General features: G+C 40.5%; 1 protein-coding gene across 2 annotated transcripts in view; it reads right to left on the bottom strand.

Moving 5' to 3' along the window:
- The window catches only part of LOC147361480 (uncharacterized), a 327323-nt gene that overhangs the window by 19198 nt on the left and 291293 nt on the right, over positions 1 to 16832 (bottom strand). For both annotated transcript variants that reach the window (XR_015137982.1, XR_015137983.1), the window contains exon 6: positions 9019 to 9121. The gene's annotated coding sequence lies outside the window, so the exon portion shown is untranslated. The remainder of the gene's footprint in view (positions 1 to 9018; positions 9122 to 16832) is intronic.

The raw sequence follows: 16832 nt of genomic DNA, 5'->3' as shown, positions 1-16832 counted from the left end.
AGCTTATCCTAGCTTGCTGCTGCTGCTGCTGCTAAGTCACTTCAGTCGCGTTCAACTCTGTGCGACCCCAGAGACAGCAGCCCACCAGGCTCCCCCATCCCTGGGATTCTCCAGGCAAAAACACTGGAGTGGGTTGTCATTTCCTTCTCCAATGCATGAAAGTGAAAAGTGAAAGTGAAGTCGCTCAGTCGTGTCCGACTCTTCGTGACCCCATGGACTGCAGCCTACCAGGCTCCTCCGTCCACGGAATTTTCCAGGCAGGAGTACTGGAGTGGGGTGCCGTTGCCTTCTCTGTATCCTAGCCTAGTTGTCTCTTAAAAACAAAAGGAAATTCTCTCTGGTCAAAATAACATTAGAATATAATCCAGGAACTTATATAACATCTACAGTGCCCCACACACAATGTCCAACATGCGATCAAAAGTAACAAGGCTTCCAAAAAATGAAAATCTGGACTGAACATCATGAAAAAAATCAGCCACTATAAACAGATTCACAAAAAATAGCTATTATAAAGTCATGTTTGAAATAGAGATAGACTTTTAATAACCACAGTTAATATTTTTGAGGAATTAAATAAGAGGGAGAATTTCAGCCAGAATGGAAGTTGTAACAAATATGAAAATGAAAAAAAATAAACAACAACTGCAATTAAGATATCAATTAACAGACTTAACAGAAGAGTCAAAACACAGATAATGAAAAATAGGAGAAAATATCTAGCTGGGCGTGTAGAGAAACAGAAGTAGACGAAATAGATAAAAGAACCTAATACAAGGTTAACAAGTCTAAAATTCAATTAACTTGAACCCCAGAAGTAGAAAAGAAAAAGTCTTAGAAGAAGTGATATTTGAGGAGATAATGGTTGTGAATTTTTTTCTTAAATGATCAAAGACACCAAGCCACTGAACCATATATGAAGTTCAGCTAACCCCAGAAAGGATAAACACACAAGCAAATCATATATAAGCACATAATAATAAAACTTCCGAAAACCAAAGACAAAAGAAACAAACTCTTAAAGAGGTACGAGAAAAATGACGTATTACCTTCAAAGGCTCAATAATAAGACTGCTGACTTCTCACAACGTGAAGATTATAAACCAAAACCCAGCAGAACATCTTCAAAGTTCTTAAAAGAGCAGTTTATAAATTATATATTTTGTGAAAATATTCTTCAAAAATTAAAGGATTATATTGAGTTGGCCAAAAAGTTAGTTCAGATATCTCCATGACATCACATGGAAAAACTCAAGCAAACTCTTTTGGTCAAGCCAATACTTGTAAGAACCTTGTAATATGTTATGTTAGATCAATGCTCCAGCGACAATGAGATGCCACTATGAACATACTGCTGCTGCTGCTGCTAAGTCGCTTCAGTCGTGTCCGACTCTGTGCGACCCCATAGACGGCATCCGACTAGGCTCCCCGCCCCTGGGATTCTCCAGGCAGGAACACTGGAGTGGGTTGCCATTTCCTTTTCCAATGCATGAAAGTGAAAAGTGAAAGTGAAGTCGCTCAGTCGTGTCCAACTCTTAGCGACCCCACGGACTGCAGCCTACCAGGCTCCTCCGCCCATGGGATTTTCCAGGCAAGAGTACTGGAGTGGGGTGCCATTGCCTTCTCTGATGAACACACTAGAACATCTAAAATTTAAAAGCTGACCAAAATGAATGTTAGCAAGGATGAAGAGTAACTAGAACGTCTATATATTACTTGTCAGGATGCAAAAAAATTGCCACTTTAAAACAATTGACAATTTCTTATAAAGTATAACATACTTCTTGTGTGAACCAATAATCTCACTCCTAGGTTTGTACCCAAGACAAAGAAAAACTAATATTCATATAAAAAATCTATATGTTAATATTTATAATGACTTTATTCATAATCACCCCAAACAGAAAAAAGCTCAAATGTCAATCAACAGGTGAATGGATAAACAAAGGGTGGCGTATGCATTCATACAAGAGAATATTACTTAGGAATGAAAAGGAACTGCTGATACGACACAGACTGATCTCAGATGCATTATGTTCAGTGAAAGAGACTAAACTCAAAAGACTACAATCTACATTCAGAAACAGACAATACTATAGGAGCAGAAAACTTATCAGTCACTGCCAGGGTCTGGCAGTGGCATAAAAGGGTGCAAACATAGTAGGCAGGTAATGGTCAAGCTGTCCAAATAAAAACTCTGATTTGTAGCATTTGCCAATTACTCTGGTGGAAATATTCCCACTATTGCCAACTTTAACCTCCCAAAGTGATGACAAAGTGATGAACGTGGAGTTAGGAAGAGATGCAAAAGAACACAGTATTATACGGTATTTCCACCACACAGATAAAACAGATATAAACAACTTCAGTCACAGGTAATAGTACAATGTCAAATAACTAGGAATCAACAAGTTTTTAGGCTCCCTGGTAGCTCAGACAGTAAAGAATCTACCTGCAATGCAGGTGACCAGGGTTTGATCTCTGGGTTGGGAAGATCCCCTGGAGAAGGGAATGGCAACCCACTCCAGTATTCTTGCCTGGAGAATTCCATGGACAGAGGAGCCTGGCTGGCTATAGTCTATGGCGTCACAAAGAGTCGGACACTACTGAGCGACTACACACACACGAGCTTTTAGTACTTACTACCTTCTAAAAAGTATAATTATATCAGTTATAAGTATATGTAATTTAATTTTAAATAATAGCTGTTTTTAACTAAGGCTTCAAAAATTCCTTAAAGTTTAACAGTCTTCTGGCTTCAACACATCACGAGGCACAAGGGAAGTGTCTGAGGTGACAGAAGTATTCTGTACCTTGATTTTGGTGGTGGTGTACAACTGTAGGCATCTGTCAAAACCTACAGACCTATATACTTAAAAGCTTTCATTTTATTGTGTATAAATTGTAGCTCAAAAAAAAACCTAGTCACAAAATTTGCATATCTCCTTTGACTGATCAATATCAGTTCTGGATATCTATCCCTAGTTATATTCCAACATGTCCACCACTGATTTTAATAACAAAAATTGGAATTAACCTGAAATTTACAGTTGGATAATGAATAACAGTGTCATATATCCAGCAAGATATTTCATATTTCAAGAGATATTACATGAGAATTTCCCTAGCAGCTAGAAAATGTGAGGCACAAAAAAGTAGTTGCTTCTGGAAAGTGGCTGAGGGATAGAAGTTAACCGAGACTTACCTATGTGCACACCTTGTAAAATTTTCTGTGTGCATATATTCCTTTTTCAAGAGATAAAGGGACCCTAAGTTGGTTTAATCAGAATGAAATTCAGATATTTTCAAACAAACAAACTAGATAATTTACAACCGACACAGCTTTGCTAATATTTAAATGCCTTCAGATATAGCCTCAAGCTTTGCTCCCCACTGTGTGGATGGAGAAGTGGAGGCCCAGAGACTGAAAATTTTTCTCAAAGGCACACAATAGTAGAAAATGCACACTTTAGCTTTGCTACACTACTTTTCTGGCAAGTTCAGGGAGGGCCTGGGATTTCTCTGCAGAGCAGGGGGTATACCTGAAGTCGAGGTAAGCTAGCACTTCCCTGAGAGGGAGCTTGTAAACAAGAAAAACAAAGAGTCAAGGATAGAACCCTGGAGATGTTGATACTTAGGAAGAGAAAGAGGAGGCTGACAAGAACACAGAGGAGAAATGATCAGAAAGAGACCATATAACTTAATGTGATCTATTGTGAAAAATTGGGCTTTTGCTTAAAAATGTGGGCTATTGCTTAACATTGTTTCAAAGAGGGTGGCAGAGGATGAGATGGTTAGATGGCATCACCGACTCAATGGACATGAACTTGAGCAAACTCTGGGAGTAGTGGAGGACAGGGAAGCCTGGCGTGCTGCAGTCCGTGGGGTCACAAAGAGTCTGGTGCAACTTAGCAATTGAACAACAGTTGCTTAAAATGGAAGAAAACACATTTGTGAGGGAAAAGTCACTAAATTTATTCTCTGTTCCTTGAACTATATTTTTCAGACCTTGCCCTGATTTTTAAAGAGAAAAGATGTTCACCATGCCAGTGGGCACATGCATGTTGGAGTGTGTTGACCAAATACCATGCTTAGGATTCTGGCTTGTCTATGCTCTTCTATTGAACAGTTAGAACTGTCCTGTCCCCTTCTTGTCTTTCAGCCAGCAGAACAATTCCCCGTTGTGTGGGGACTTAATTTCCTTGGACACTTTGGACTGGAGTTGTGAAGAAATGGGTTTAAACCATTGCCTCTTCTTCTCTCTGTTCAGTGGTGGGAAAGAAAGAAAAGCGATAGTACCTCCCTGACCCCCAAATAAAAGGAAACCAGTAATACGGTGCGCGGAAGGAAGCCGGAGCACGGAAATCAGGAACAGGTGGGCCTAACGCGGTACGATTACACGTGTTCTTTCAGAAGGACAAATCAGAACCGTTCAAGAGAAGGCCGCAGCGACGCACAAACTCCCAAACCTCTGGACTTGCCAGCTGGAGAAACAGATTGCGCTGGGAGAACTTAAGAGTCACTGGAGAGTGTTTAGTTCTCCAAGTGAGTAGCAGAACTGTGCTAATGAGGTCTTTAACACCTGTACTCCAACCAGCCGCGGAGTCTAAGCAGAACCAGGTGGGACAGCCAACAGCTTAGAGGTGGCCAAGGGGAACTCAGAAACTGAAAAAAACCCCACTCTTCCTGGCTGGTAGGATGCCGATGACATTTGTTGTCCTTTTTTATGCTTTGTTTTTTTCTCTTTTCCACATATCCCTCAAATGAGGAAAAGAATGTTACTTTGTAAAACAAAACATGGCTTTCAATTTATCTTTCCCAGTTATGCATTCCCTCCTGGCTTGATTTTGTCTAGAGCATGTAGCGGTTCAGGCACTATAGATGCAGCTCTGATTCTGCCACTTGTCAACTCCAGGAAGTCTTCATACAGACAGCGGCAGGTGGCTAGTGCAGAGGAGATGGGATGGGGAAGGAGAAAATATCCTTCCAGGATGTCCCTCTTTGGCATGCTTTGTCGTTTTCTGGGCTCTGTGGGCTTGAAGAAGACTTCTTTTAAGTACTCTACATCCTTCCCTCTCCTCCCCTGCAAACACTCCCTGTCTGTTCTTGCCTTTCTTCCCCACTCAGGTTTTGACAACACAAACCATGCTAATTGGGAAAATGAGACACAAAATATAAACTTCTTAATCTGGGTAAGTAGCTGAAAACTAGAAAAGACAAGACTTCAGATAAACTGGTTAGGAAAATCAAACTTAGAACCAAAGCAAATGTGAGGCTTACCGCCTTGAATCTAAACCTTGCATTCTGTACCGTGTGGGTCCTACAGGGAGAGGCAGGGAAGAACCATGCCAGTCCCTGTGGAGCAGCCTTGGGGGCTAATGACCCACCTGGGCACAGGTAGAACGGCAGGAGGGTGGACATTGCAGGCCATGCCCTCTGCAAATGTGGTCTGATCAGTTTCAAACTCTGACCAATCAGATCAGTGACTCCTGTAATGGCCAGTGTCAAGAGGTCACCAAGTGGGTATAGCCTGAGTGCCTTTTCATGGGCTTTGGCTGGTGGGCAGGGGGTGAAGAATGAGGAAAGCGATTTTCTTGCCTTCTTTTCTCCTTTCCCAATAAAGACTGGAATCCATTTAGAGTCCCCTATCACTGGATTCTTTAGCCCAGTTGGTTAAAATTTTTTCTCAAATCAAATCATTTTAATTAAAAAAATATAGATGATGCAGATCTTTATGAAACTTCTGCACTCCTTTCAGCTCCAAATCTATTGAAACCTGCTGTACACTGTGTTCTATCTGCCACTTTTCAACAAAATAGGAAAGGTATCTCATGGTATGATTACATTTGGTAAGAGCTGTGCATGGTGAGGAAGACAAAGTGAAGGTGAAGTCGCTCAGTCGTGTCCGACTCTTTACGACCCCATGGACTGTATCCTACCAGGCTCCTCCGTCCATGGGATTTTCCAGGCAAGAGTGCTGGAGTGGATTGCCATTTCCTTCTCCAGGGTATCTTCCTGACCCAGGAATCAAACCCGGGTCTCCCGCATTACAGGCAGACACTTTACCGTCTGAGCCACCAGGGAAGCCTGGTGTAACTTGAGTATAACAGGTTACAATTCTTTGGGTTATTGGAAGTTTAATCAAGACTCCCAGATGTTATGGTAAATTAATAACTTATGATTAAGTTTCTCTTGGCAATTAATGTCAGCTTTTAAATCAGTGTTTGTTACATTCATGTCACATTTACATTAAGTAATGAAATATTTGTTTATTGCACAATGTTCTTATGAATGCTCACAGCACCCTCATTAATTATAAAGCATTGCTCTGGAATACGGAGATACGTGTGTTCACGGTGCAAGTCTGCAATGCCTGTCTGGCCAAATGTTCACACACAGTGCACACTAGAAAAGCAGGTGCGGAGGGCACAGCATTGCACGCACTCTAATTGAGCAGAGGTGGTTTTCACCCTCAAACGAATTGGACTGATGAACTCACAGGAAACACTGATTAGTTGGAACTGGGGGAATTTTTTTCCTAGTTATTCCTGGGATTTGTTCCATGAAAGTATTTTTTGGAATTGGCAGAAAAACCAATTCGTACAAAAATAAATGTCCTTTCTTTAACTGAAAGAACTAGGAAACTTCTTAATGCCTAATGTTAAAAAAGCATAAGAAAGCAAGAAGGTGTTATGTTTCTTCCACACTGAACTAAGTAATTTCAGCTGTGGTTTGAGATGAGCCACCAAGGCCATTATGATATTGAGATAATTGAAATAACAGCAAACCTTCTGCTGAGGACAAAGTGAACCTGCGGTGTTTAGATGATCTTTGTGATGGATATACTGCTCGAGACTTTAAAAATCTACTATCTTGCCCCCAATACATGATCTTTTCCCTAATTCTGAAGAAAGTGACACACAAAAGCAGAGTGTCCCTCAGTGAATGAGCGACAGAACTCAGTCTAGTACGGGGCTCTTCACTCTTGGACAAAGGCTCTGCTGCACTAAGCCGGTGGTTTACAAAATCTTTGGGGCCACAGAAATCTGTCTTCAATGACATCTCATCAGGAAGCCTAATATTTAAAACAGAGTGCAGCTGGTGGATAATTCCAAGCCAGTTTCAGTGCCTCCATCAATTTTCAAAGTTCTTGCCAGGTTGCAAGAATTTCTAAGAAAACTGATATTTCCCTACTTCATCTCCAAGAAATGGAATTCAAAGGACTTCTGAAAGCATCTTCATCTAATGGTTTCATCACTACTGATGGACAGAACCATCACCAGGCAGGTAAACACCACATACACTTCAGCAGAACCTGAACAAGGGGAGCTAGTACTGATACACACAACACACTGATGCTAGTGAATGGTAACAACTTCCATGCAGCCTGTATTACCTTCTACCTGGACACGTCCATCCATTTCTCTAAGTACTGGCCTTGCATTCTGGACCATGCAGGAAAATATCCAAAGGGAAGCCTAGTGGAATCCCTCAAGATTCCCATCTCCTGATAGTTAACACATCCTTTCTCAGACTCAAGAAAAGAAGAAATCCAGTATATACCAGCAGCTACTGAGGGCAAGGCATTTTTACCCAGATGATTTTCGTATTTCACTTGACCTTGTGAGACATGTAATTTTGTTCTCATTTTACCAAGGAGGAAATCAAGACTCAGAGCAGCTTCACAAACTGCTCAGACAACTCTGTTGAGAGTTGGGATTTTTTTTTTTTAATTTTTTTTAATTTTATTTATTTTTTTTATTATTTTTTTTTCTAATTTTATTTTATTTTTAAACTTTACATAATTGTATTAGTTTTGCCAAATATCAAAATGAATCCGCCACAGGTATACATGTGTTCCCCATCCCGAACCCTCCTCCCTCCTCCCTCCCCATACCATCCCTCTGGGCCGTCCCAGTGAGAGTTGGGATTTAGATCTGGATGAATCAAATTCCAAAGCCCATGTTCCTCCCACCACCCCATCTCTGAGTCTCTCATTGCTGATGTCTCTGATCAAGTCCAGAAACAATACGCTGCTGGGCACGGGCTTTGTATTACTAGGTACCCTTTTTATTATAAAAGCCAGATCTCCTCAGTTAGCAGACTACATGCATTTTGAGAATATAGCATAGAGAAGAGATTCCTCGGTCTAATTCCCTCCTTCCAAATGATAACACTGCAAAACATTTCAACCTATATTTATGGGACATGTTATAGTATTTATCAACTTGAGAGACACTGAAGGGCAGCACTAACAACCAAAGCTTTCTAAAACATCTCTTTCTATTCTATTACAGGATGGTCTGTATTCATAAGATCTATGGGTCTGTTAGCTCGAATTTTGTTTGCTTAGAAGAAACAGTTACTCAGGTTGATAACACAACTGCCATTCATGTACAGAGTGATTCTTTGACAGAAGAGGAGTACACATTTCTAAATACACTCATTGACTTTGCTATTCTTGAGTTTTCATGGCTATGGATGATTCTCTGCAAACATACCAGAGCTGTAATTTCTGAATGCACCAATGATGAATATCCCCTTACTGAATAACTCTTCCTGGAAGAGTTCCTAGAATTATATATCATTCAGTATTACAATATGAAGGGCAGTTGCCCATACAAAAAGAGATACAATCATCTTTTTTCATTACCTGTAATTCTTTTGATCCATTTTCTTCTCTGCTCCCTCCTCTGTAAGTAATCTTAAGAGACAGGAAATCTGGGCTATTTTTTAGAGAATAATCACTTTTCCCCTCCAAGTTTTAACTTGCACTTGGCATTAAGTGACAATAGAGGATTGGTATCAAATAATAAGCCTGGAGAATATCTATACACACACACACAGAGAAGTTTGAATTTTAAAACAGATAATTTCCTCTTTATCTGAAAGCAGAGTTTCTTTAGTTGGAAGAAAAAAATCTGAATTTGCTCCACTCAACATTTTCTCCTCCTGTCTTAGCTCCAGCTACTGTAACAAATTACCCCATGCTTTAAACAATAAATATTTATTTCTTACCGTTCTGGAGGCTGGGAAATCTGAGATCAAGGTGGTAGCAGATTCCGTGTCTGGTGAGAGCGCTCTTCTTGGTTTGTGCATATCTTTCTCCTTGCTGTATCTGCTGGAGAGAAGGGGAGGACTCTGGTCTCTTCTTCTTCTTTAAGGACATCAATCCCATCATGGGGGCTCAACCCTTATGACCTCATCTTACCCGAATTACTCCCAAAGGCCCTACCTCCAAGGCTCATCATACTGTGGGGGGAGTGTGTGTGTGTGTGTGTTAAAGCTTCAGCATATGAACTGGGGGGATCAAACATTCAATCCATAGCATCTCCCTTCTCCCTCTCCACTTTTCACCTCATGCCCACACCGGACTCTGCAAAGCCAAATATAGAAGCCTCTATCTGCCCCGCTGACGCTTCTTTCTTGAGGACACTCCCTGTATAACAAGGTAATTTCCCCTTTTCCGTTTGTTCTCTACACATAGCTTTGATGAACCAAACCAACCACCCCCACACCCCACACCAAGCTCTAGAACAGTTCCCCTTCAAGACAATTGAATTCTGTAGGTCCCCCAGTGGCCAGGGGAGGGGAGAGAAGAAAATTTGTAATAACAACAGATTTTTCATTTTTGAAAGGCCCCTTTTAGTTGCTAAAATATTTTATATTCCCTGTAAGGAAAAAAATAGTTCAGTGAACATTCTCACTAAATTGGAAAATAATTTTCAACATTACAAATGAATTTGTGTTCATTTAACTTAAATTCAGTTCAGTTCAGTCACTCAGTCATGTCCAACTCTTTGCGACCCCATGAATCCCAGCATGCCAGGCCTCCCTGTCCATCACCATCTCCTGGAGTTCACTCAAACTCATGTCCATCGAGTCGGTGATGCCATCCAGCCATCTCATCCTCTGTCGTCCCCTTCTCCTCCTGCCCCCAATCCCTCCCAGCATCAGAGTCTTTTCCAATGAGTCAACTCTTCACATGAGGTGGCCAAAGTACTGGAGTTTCAGCTTTAGCATCATTCCTTCCAAAGAACACCCAGGACTGATCTCCTTTAGGATGGACTGGTTGGATCTCCTTGTAGTCCAAGGGACTCTCAAGAGTCTTCTCCAACACCACAGTTCAAAAGCATCAATTCTTTGGTGCTCAGCTTTCTTCACAGTCCAACTCTCACATCCATACATGACCACTGGAAAAACCATAGCCTTGACTAGATGGACCTTTGTTGGCAAAGTAATGTCTCTGCTTTTGAATATGCTATCTAGGTTGGTCATAACTTTCCTTCCAAGGAGTAAGTGTCTTTTAATTTCACGGCTGCAATCACCATCTGCAGTGATTTTGGAGCCCCCCAAAATAAGGTTTGCCACTGTTTCCACTGTTTCCCCATCTATTCATTTAATGTAGGACCAATAAATTAAGGATATGTTTCTGAAACAAACTTTGGCTTTTAAAAGCTTGTAAAAGCCTAATTATTTGGGGATGCCAGTGCAGAGACGTGGGTTTGATCCCTGGGTCGGGAAGATCCCCTGGAGGAGGAAATGGCAATCCGCTCCACTATTCTTGCCTGAAGAATTCCATGGACAGAGGAGCCTGGAGGGCTACAGTCCATGGGGTCACCAAGAATTGGACACGACTGAGCACACACAAAACAAGCTGCAACTCTACAGCCAGAGATTGCTAATTCGAATGTCTTGTGATATTTCAGAAAAGGGCTGTGCTTTGAAGACCATCAGCAACAGAAAAAGTAAAAAACAAAACAAAAACCACTGGCTAGATCAGAATGATGAGCAGCCACCTGCATGAAGGTCACTTAAAGCAACAAGGTCTGACTCAAAGTATAGGAGGGTGTTTCCAGGTCCTACACGAGTCTTCCCCTCTCTGTAGCTCCAGCCCTTAAGCAAGTCTGCCAGACCTGGAGCTGTCCAGAGGGAAGGCTGTCCCTGTCTGCTTGGACCCTGGACACTCAGAGGACAGACAACCTCTTTGAGGCCTCCAATCTGTATAGTGGCAGATTACACAGCTGATCTCAGGGGGGATGTTTGTAACAAGCAAACTGTTACTAAAAATAGTTAGAAGATACCAAATTTTTCAATGATAAACATAAAAACAGTAAGACTTCATCCCAAGTTACCCCTCCTAAAACACTTTGGTCCACTTGCACTCTAAGACACTCTCCTGAGCAGGGGAGAATGTGGTGGGGCTTCAGCAGAGCTTCAGCAGACCTGCAGAGCTGCACTTCACTCCTGGTCTGTTTTATCGATGCAGCAGCCTGCAGTCTGCACCCGTGGGAGTAAGTCATTCCCCATCACAGGTGGTGGCAGAAGAAAAGATGGAAACTGCCAGGTGATAAGACGCCCAGATGTCTGCCCTCTCTCCACACGGTGACTCTGCATGGCTGAGGTTTCTGCTATGAGGCCACAAATACTTGTGTGGTAAGAAGCAGCTAAAACCCAAGGAAAGTTTACCCCCTAACTTCTACCACTTAATTCCCCTAGAGAGTTTTAGTGGAAATGTAATCAGATTAAGCTGAGGTTCTAAAGGAAATTATAGGTGGCCATGTTGCCAACTGGGAATTTACACACCAGTTTGGAGTGGCCTTTTGGATCTGTCCCTGAGCTATTTTTCTACTGAATACTCTTGTTATAGGAACAGCTCACCTTATCTGAAGAAGAAATGATAGTGTATTATTGTCCTGACAGAGAATAGCTACTTAAAGTCTCTTATAGCCACTCTTCTTGTAAAACAAGTAATTCTATACTGCTTTAACCTTTCTATTTGTTTATTGATTTGGAATATCGTGCATTTCATTGGCTTAAAGCAGAGCATCTCCATATTGTAAACCAACCCATGAAATCTACAGTTTATTGCACATTTTGTAAGAAGTGAAAATTTTCATGCCCTTTACTCAATGAGATGAACATGTCTTCATTTGAAATAAACACCGAATCTAAGGCAAAAATGAGACTGAAGATGATGGACCTGGACATCTAGCCTGATCTTTGTTTTGTCGTAGAGGAGTGGCTGCGGGAGAAGGTCTCACTGGTGCTGACTCAGAGAGTTTTGACACCTCCAGTGGTATGACTGCAGTTCATGTGGAAATCCATTTGCAGGTAGATCCTGCTTCACTCCACAAAGACGGCATTCTCTGCCCCAAAAAGCAGCTTCCCCTCTGGTGGTCATGGAAGCCTCTACAAACACACGTTGCTGACCAGAAGTTTCGTCCTGCAGGGTGAAGCTAGCCCCACTTATAGCTGCTGAGTCCTGGGACCTACTCCACGGGCAGGAAGATTGATCATGAGGTAGTTTATTTAGTCAGAGAATCACGGGTGAGTCAGGAGACAAGGAAATTCAGAAACCAAAGTCAGAAGTGATTGTGCATAGAAGAGGAAACCAGCTGCACCTGGCAGTCTGCTACCAAATCAGAAAGGGCTGTAATGGAAAACGGATGCGTTTATAGAAAATCCGTCTCCCGTCCTCCCCTGGCCAGAGCTGCTGCCCTCTTCACAGGGAGTCAGCGTATTAAGTTTGGCAGCTCTAGTAGAGCTTGCCATGCCAGGGAGGTTATTAAAACTGAACTGAAATGGTTTCATAACTCGGACTGGAAACAAGAGTGAGGAAAATGCTAACACCAAAGTGACAGACCAGAACGAAATGGAGCTAGATTCGTAGGCTCTCTGGCTTATGTTTCAGGAGGCTCCACGTGTTAAAATAGGCTGAAAAGTTAGCTAAATAAAACAAAGTGCCAAGCGAGACATTTAACACCCTTGAGAGGGGGCTTACCAATGAGAGAATTCCATGATTTGCTATGTTGACCGAGAACTGTACTGATGGGAGTCTGAAGACAAGAATAATTATAACCACATCCCCTAAAATATCTGTCACATGTGAGGGACTTCTCCCTTCCCCAGTGCGCCTCACTGATTTGAAGGATCTCAAAGATATTTTCTGGTTCTCAGGGATAGAGAGTACCAGAGATTGAAAAAGCAGATGAGTGATGTGTTTTACCGTCACATATTACAGTCATTAAGAGTGTAGGCCAACAACTTCTTGGAAGGACATACTAATTTCAGAATTATACAATTTAAAACACTTGCTAAAATTGTGGAGGGTCTGATGTTAGCAGAGTCGTAGTTCAGGAGAGCCATCAATGGGCTATACTTATTTTTCCAGGTGGTCTTATGTGTGTCCAAATAAAAGTTATTTCTGAAAAAATATCAGCTATCATTTCTGGGAGGACCTAAGTTGAGGAGCAGCAAACAGCTTTCATGTTTGAAGCCAAAAGAATGTTTTTAGGCCCATTGAAAAGGCTGGTTACAGGCTTTATCCATAAGAATATATGGTAAGACCAACTCATGCCAGTGCAATTCAGAGGAGTGAAAAGCCTGGGTCTATAATACCAGTGCCCATGACCAAAAATGGTGGAAAGAATTTTAATGAAGAAGATAGGGAATGTCAGAACAAATGGTTAAACTCTAATTTTCCTTGGGGCTTTTAGGACATTTCCGTGACTATTTTTGTTCATTTCAAAAATAGGCATTTCTTATATTGACTTCCTTTTCCATGAGTTTTTATTTGCCTCTCATTCAATAGCAAATTGGTGGCTCCACCTTCAAAATATATCCAGATTCAAATATTTATCAGCACAACAACCCTATGGTGGTCAAGTACGATCACATCTCACCTGGATTATTGGAGTAGTCCCTTATCAGGTCTCCCTTTACCCACCCTGTCCTCCCTGTGGTCATTTCTTAATGCAGCATCCAGAGTGATTCACAGACATAGAGGAGCTCTGTTCAAAAACTCACCAATGGGAGAGGATTTGGGGAAGATGGTAGAGTAGGAATCACCAAAAATCTGTTTCCCTATCTAGACAACAATTGCAGTGGAAGAACTTGTCTGATGTAACTATTTTGTAACCCTGGAGTCTATTTAAGTCTTTCAACTTCCATGGGAAGGCTTGAACAGTAAATTATGGTTAATTCTGATCAGCTTCAGTTCATGCTACAGTACCATCCTCCCCTGCCCACAGCTGTATGACAGGCAGCTGTGCATGGGTTTCTGGAGCAGCTTGCACACAGCTTGTAGGAGCCAGGGTGGGCAAAATGCATCCTGTCTGCCAAATATCAAGCATCTGTTCTCTAATTGCTGTTTCTGATCACAGAGATGCAAAGAGGAGAGATCCGTTGTTGCTATATCTCAAGAGGGTTGCAAGCCCTCTTCCCCTTTGGCTAAAGTAACTTGTAGGGGATTTAAAGGACTGGAACACATCCCCCCTCATTATTCTCTTCTGTTAACTTTTGGAAGTCAAACATTAAGGCTAGGATATTAAAAAACAATATCATATATGGGGAAAATTAGGAAGTAACTATACATAACGAGGGAAAGGCATAGGCTCAGAAAAGACCTGAGATGATCTTAAGTTTATACCAGGATGATCCTTGGCATAGAGACAGACTACAACAGTTGAAAACAAAACAAAACAAAACGAAAAAAACAGAAACCATAGCAAACCCCAGCAAACCCAGGAGAAAGGAGACATTATAGCTTACAGAGTTCCAACATAATTTTATTCAAATGTCTATTTTCCAACAAAAGCTCAAAAAGCATACAAAAACAAGAAAGTATGATCCATTCAAGAGAAAGAAATAAGTCAAGACAAACTGTCCTTGAAACTGATAGCAGTTGTACTAGACAAAGACTTTGAATTAATCATCTTAAGGATGTTCAAAGGTTGAAAGGGAGATGTAGAGAAAGTCAAGAAAAGGATGTGTGAAAAATGAAATATCAGTAAAGAGGTAGAAAACCTAAAAATAAACCAAAAAGAAAACTGGAACTGTAAAGTACAATACCTGAAACAAAACTTTCATTAGAGGGATTCAAAAGCAGATTTAATCAGTCAGAAGAAAGAATGGGTGAAGTTGAAGATAGGACAAGCAAGGAGAAGAAAACTGTTGAGTCTGAAGAGTAGAAAGAAAAGGGAGTGAAAAAACAGTGAACAGAGCCCAGGGGATCTGTGGAACTCTATCATGTGGACCTAAATGTGCCCTCTAGGAGTCCCAGAAGGAGAAGAGAGAGGGTAAAGTGCAGAGAATATTGGAAAAAAGAATAGCTAAAAACTTCCCAAATTTAATTAAAGACGTGAATTTAAACGCTACAGGAATTTGATGAACTTCAGGTAAGATGAACTCGAAGAAATCCACAGAGACACATTATAATCAAATAGAGAGAATTTTGAAGGCAGCAAGAGAGAAGCAACTCATCACATGAAGTGATCCTCAGTAAGATAATCAGGTTTCTCATCAGAAACTTTGGAGGAAGGCAGTAGGCTGATACATTAAAAATATCAAAGCAAAAAAGCTCTCAACCAAGAATCCTATATCCAGCAAAACTGCCCTTAAAGAGCAGAGGAACGAACATATTCCCAGATAAATAAAAGCTGATAAAGTTCATTACCAGTAGACCTGCCCTGAAGGAAATGCTCAAGGGAATCCTGCAGGGTTAAACAAAAGGACATTAGAAAGACTAGAAACTGTATGAAGAAATAAATGTCTCCATAATGAAAATAATTGTAAACACATGAGTAATTACAAAAGCTGATATTACTGTAACCACTGTAACAATGGTGTGTGCGAAGTCCATTTTATGTTTTCTACATGATTCAAGAGACTTGGATTTTTAAAAAAATTATTAGTCTAAAAACTAGTACTATTGAACATTGATTTGTAACCCCACATTTTGTTCTCTACGTAATTTTAGACATTAATGCATTTAAAAGATTTATTAAATTATGTTTTGTGCATACATATATAAAGATGTAATCTTGTGACACCAACAACTGAAAGGAGTGGGGACACAGTTGTAAAGGAGTAGGGGTATTGCATGTTAAAAATTATTAAACTATTAAACTATTACTGTGTTAAAAAACTATTGTTGAAGTTAAGCTGGTATAAATTCAAATTGGAGTGTTATAACTTTAGGATGTTAAATGTATTCCCCAAACTGAACAGAAAATAGCTGTGTATATACAGAAAAGGAAGAAAGGAATTATTTCACTATAAAAAAAATCAAGTAAATCCAAAAGAAGACAGTAATGCAGAAAATGAGGGAAAAAAGCTAGAAGGCAAGTAGCAAATGACAGAAGTGAGGGTTTCCTTATCAGTAATTAATTTACATGGAAATAGATTAAACTCTTCAGTTAGAAAATAGAGATTGGCAGAATGGATAAAAAAATATGATTCAACTATGTTCTGTCTGCAGGAGTTTCAGCTTAAATACAAAAACACAAATTAGATTGAAAGTGAGAGGACAGAAAAAGATATTCCATGCAAATAGTAACCAAAAGACAGCAGGAGTGGCTATACTAATGTCAGATAAAATAGACCTTAACCGAAAAAGTTTTCAAAAAACAAAAATATAGATCAATGGAACAAAATAGAAAGCCCAGAGATAAATCCATGCACATATGGACACCTTATCTTTGACAAAGGAGGCAAGAATATACAATGGATTAAAGACAATCTCTTTAACAAGTGGTGCTGGGAAATCTGGTCAACCACTTGTAAAAGAATGAAACTAGAACACTTTCTAACACCATACACAAAAATAAACTCAAAATGGATTAAAGATCTAAACGTAAGACCAGAAACTATAAAACTCCTAGAGGAGAACATAGGCAAAACACTCTCTGACATACATCACAGCAGGATCCTCTATGACCCACCTCCCAGAATATCGGAAATAAAAGCAAAAATAAACAAATGGGACCTAATTAACCTTAAAAGCTTCTGCACATCAAAGGAAACTATTAGCAAGGTGAAAAGGCAGCCTT

This window comes from Bos grunniens, chromosome 12 (assembly GCF_055505025.1).
Source record: "Bos grunniens cultivar Pamir isolate PY7600 chromosome 12, Bosgru_T2T1.0, whole genome shotgun sequence".
NCBI lineage: Eukaryota > Metazoa > Chordata > Mammalia > Artiodactyla > Bovidae > Bos > Bos grunniens.
The sequence above is the reverse complement of the archived record's forward strand: the minus strand, read 5'-3'. Positions and strand labels throughout refer to the sequence as shown.